Raw genomic sequence first — 5031 nt, 5'->3', positions numbered from 1 at the left:
GAAACACTTGAATCCACATACAGCGAACTTGTTCACTTCCAAACCAGATATAACTTACCTTTGGAAATGAGTGCTATATATATAAATGTATGTGTTTGTGTGTGTCTATATATACACGCATGTATACATGTATGTATGTATATACAGATAGCAGTATATATATATATATATATATACCTAGAATCAAATCATTAGAGATATCACGCTTTCCAAGACAGTAGGGAGGCCTTGGAGTAGGGAGGCCTTGGAGAAGGGAGGCATCGTAATATAAACAGTTGTAAACCTAGATTCTATTTTCTTTTTCTTCAGCTGTGTACTTTATTCTTATAAATTACCCAGTGATTGCATCTCTCTCTCTCTCTCTCTCTCTCTCTCTCTCTTTCTTTCTTTCTTTCTTTCTCTCTCGTACAAACACATACAACCCTTGATAATGTTTATAAGATATTTCATATCCTCGTGTGTTTCGGTGCCAATTAAACTGTGACCGTGATCAACAATATTGGCCCACACTCTCTCCCTGTAACTTTTTTATTATATATACATTCATAAACATATATATGTATCTGTACATACGGTACTGCCATGTATAAACACACGCACGCGTGCGCCCGTGTGTATATATTATCTATGACTTTAAACTATATTTGGTAGTGGAACCTTTCTTCGAGAGTACCAGACTTTAGAGGAGTGTGGAACTAACTCTTAGCCACTATTGTCCCTCGGCCTACTCTGATTCGGTGTAATAATAGTTATCAGGATCCTAACTATGAGTTGATTAACATGTAACGGAATTCACCCCAAAGATCTGAGGGTCGATTAGGTCATTCAGCTCTTTAGCTACTCTCTGAGAGAAGATATCTCCAGACAAATCCAGCATCCTGGTAAGTACTGGCCTCGAGGCATTTGTTGCCCCGAATGGGAAAATGAGAATGAATCTTCACAAATCACGTTCTCTTTAATAATACATTAATCGTGCAAGCTGGGACAGCAAACGAAGACATAACTAAGAGAATTGTGCAGCTATGTCATGTCTTGCTGAACCCACATTCGTTGAAACAATGAGACTGACTCCCATGTATGCGGTCTGATCAATAAATACCCGAACTGTTGCCATAGTAACGAAACTAAGGCATGCAGAGTAAAGTCGCTTGGCACAACAAGTGACTTTGAACTCTGCTGTGCATGCGCACTAACTTTTAACGTTCTAGCTTACTTCCACTGTTTACAGCAGTGTTTGGAAGGAAGGCATGTAGCATGTAATCATCGCATTGACGATGATAGAGAACGTTGAGCAAAGAATCTAAATCAAATTTTGCCAAAAGTTTGGCGATACCTGCTCAGAGGCCTACGCAAAGTTTTCAAAAACATTTCAACGTACTCGACACAATCAAGGAGATCTTGTGCAACTGAAAACCTGGGTGCTTTTTTTTTTTTTTTTTATCAGCTAAAAGCAGTTTTGGCACAAACTTAGCAGACAGGCGTCTCATACCCAAATCTTCAGTGATAAAGGACTGAACTGAACCGTAACTAATCAGTGCATCCTTGTAGAAAAAGCAGGAGAGCATTTCAGAGGAGTATCCATATATATATTCATATATATCCATATATATGAATATATGCAAATATGCAAAGTGTTTAATATACATACATGCTAGAGGCGCATGGTGTCTATTATTATTGAATGTTCGTAAACTGGATCGTTTCTTCAAACTCGAAGCTTCTATATGGCCGGCGTTTATCAACGGAATACGTTAGTGGTTCTGACATGTTTCAGACGCGTCCATGAATACATTTCAACTAACGTCAATCATAGGATACCTTTTAAGTATGAAGACATAATCCGATTTGCGAATACAGATAGATAGATAGATAGATAGATAGATAGATAGATAGATAGATAGATAGATAGATGTGTGTGTGTGTGTGTGTGTGTGTGTGTGTGTGTGTGTGTGTGTCTGTCTGTGTTTGTGTGTGTCTGTGTCTGTGTCTGGGTCTGTGTATGTGTGTGTAAAATTGAAGCAGGAGGATTTTTCTGTTGATAATTTTCTAGCGTAATGGTTAGGTGTTCAGAAAACAATCAACATAGAAGTCATTATTTTTCACTTTCTTAAACATACACAACTGTACCAAGAAGTTTTCGATTTATATTTCTGCACTATATATATATATATATATATATATATATATATATATATATATATATATATATATATATATATATACATATATATATATATATATATATATGGGAGAATTTACGAAAAAAACAACAACAGACGAGGACAGGTGGTGTAAACAACAAAAGGATGTATTAGCTTAATGCTCGGGAATAGAGAAAGTCTTTAACGTTTCGAGCTATGCTCTTCAACAGAAAGAAATAAGGAGAAAAACATATATGCGAAACCGAGAGAATATGTACCAGGCTTTAAAAAAAGGACTGGGGTCGGTTTATTTGACTAAAAATTCTTCAAAACAATGCATTCAAATGGCTGAAACAAGTAAAAGATAAAAGATGTGTACACACACGCACACACGCACACACACGCACACACGCACACACGCGCACGCACACACACACATGCACCACATATATATATCGTTATATATTGTTCAAGAATTTGGTGCGTAAGATTCTTGATATGAAACAAAATCCGTGGAAACAGATTTTTTGTATCTAGGGTGGGTTTTTAACCAAAAATAAACACACGCACTCAACTTCACCTCTTCATTATATTTTGTCAACTAGAGACCAGATGTCTCGTCCAGCTGTCACTGTTAGTAGAGATTCTTTGTGGAAAACTTCCAAATTTCCCAATATCTCAAATATTGCAATCTTTAAAAGTCAGTATTTAATATCTGAAAAATTGGAATCGCCTTTGAGGGTTTCCTCTGTAATGCGCTATAGAACAAGGACATTTGTTCTGCAAACCGCTATAATTTCGCTCATGTGACCAGCCTTAACTAATGAGAACATAACACCTTCAGCCATCAGGTAGTCGCCTCCTCTGAAATCCTCTCCTGCTTTTTCTACAATGTTCTGCCTTATACTGGCATTAGAGAATACCGCAAATTTGTTACCAATTCTATGGCCTAACTTCGAATTTTTCCCTTAAGTAATATCGTTCCACATCCTCAGAAAATCAATTCCTATAATATTTAAATATATGTCTCTCGTTATGTGTGACAATATTTGGAGATCACAAGGCGACGAGCTGGCAGAAACGTTATCACGCCGGGCGAAATACTTATCGGTATTTCGTCTGCCGTTACGTTCTGAGTTCAAATATACGCCGAGGTCGACTTTGCCTTTCATCCTTTCGGGGTCGATAAATTAAGTACCAGTTACGCACTGGGTTCGATCTAATCGACTTAATCCCTTTGTGTCCTTGTTTGTCCCCTCTATGTTTAGCCCCTTGTGGGCAATAAAGAAATAAGAAACATTAGCACGCCGGGCGAAATGCTTAGCGGTATTTCGTCTGTCTTTACGTTCTGAGTTAAAATTCCGCCGAAGTCGACTTTGCCTTTCATCCTTCCAGGGACGATAAATTAAGTACCAGTTGCGTACTGGGGTCGATCTAATCGACTGGCCCCCTCCCCCAAAATTTAGGGCCTTGTGCCTAGAGTATAAAAGAATATTTGGAGATCACTCTACATCATCATCTCTATAACTTATGCATTACTGCATCTAAAGAACAAATGATGCCTGTGTAATAATTCAAAATCAATCCGATTTTCAACTACATCAACATCGATATTGTTTTCTTTGTGATTTTGGAACAAGAACAGCAATTATGAAGCGGTTAGTGTTAGTACCCTTTACTTATTTAAGAGCCTGTGAAACAGTTGGGAGAGGAAGGACGATATCTTCAAACCAGAGACGTGGTCTGAATACTTGCAACAAAGTGAACACTACTAAATGCACCCACAGATAGGAAGTGGTGTGAAACTTGCGAACGGATTAAGTCTACCTCCCAATAAGACCACGATGACATTTGAACGCAGAATACAAAGAGGAAGGCATAGAGGGAGACAAGAAGAGAGAAGGGGGAGAGGGCGAGACAGACAGAATGACAGACAAACTTCTAAATCTAATTCTAAATCGCTTCTGTCATCCAACACCCTGGAAAGCTACTTAATTTTTGAAAAGAAAATTTGAACTTGGCGAGATTTAAACTCATAATCTAAAGAATCAGAATAAATACCTCAAAACAGTTAGTTCGAGGCTCTAACTACTCTGCCAATTTACTGTTCTGTCATCAAGTGTATTATCTTCCGATGTGTAAATTGTATCACAACTGAAGATTCATATGAGAAACGCTTATTTCTAAACTAAGGGCAGTAACTCTTATCCAGTTGGTTACAGACATACGAAGCCTACGTACATTTTTCTATATGCAACACTTCTATTGAGATATGTATAGCCTGCATGGACGGTGAGTTCCGAAACATCGTTAAATGTAAAATGACGTCTTCGTCTACGTAAAGAGTACCAAAACATCAGATATTATTTCGTCTTAATGAAACGAAATTAGACAAGGCATTCTCTCTAACAATGTCTGATGGAGTTCTATTAATTCTACTTCCTACACATTCTTGGTGAAGAAAATACGAAGTAACGCAGAGAATCTGGAAATAATATCTAGTTTTTATAGAACTCCCGGAACGAGAAAGTGTGTCTGTGTGTGAACGAGTGCGATAGACTGTGATAAAGTGAGTGCGTAGTGACTGACTGAGAATGTGAGCATGAATACATATGCATGCGTTTGGGTGAGAGTATGTATAAGCCAAAGTATTGGAATATGTGAGACAAAGGCAAAGTAAGAAAGGGAGAGAAAGAGGGGGGCGAAAGAGAGAGAATGTGTGTGTGTGTGTGTAGTTATGTCAGGTATTTATTTAGTGAGGTAATGTGAGATAATTTAATGAAGAAGAATATAAATGGCATATCATGAGTTGGAAATGATCTTGAATATTGCTGCTTCTGCGATGCAGATTTAGATCTCGTTTTGAATGAAAGACCTTGAACTTTAGCCA

The sequence above is a fragment of the Octopus bimaculoides genome, chromosome 4 (genome assembly GCF_046866305.1).
Source record: "Octopus bimaculoides isolate indiv1 chromosome 4, ASM4686630v1, whole genome shotgun sequence".
Taxonomy (NCBI): domain Eukaryota; kingdom Metazoa; phylum Mollusca; class Cephalopoda; order Octopoda; family Octopodidae; genus Octopus; species Octopus bimaculoides.
The sequence above is the reverse complement of the archived record's forward strand: the minus strand, read 5'-3'. Positions refer to the sequence as shown.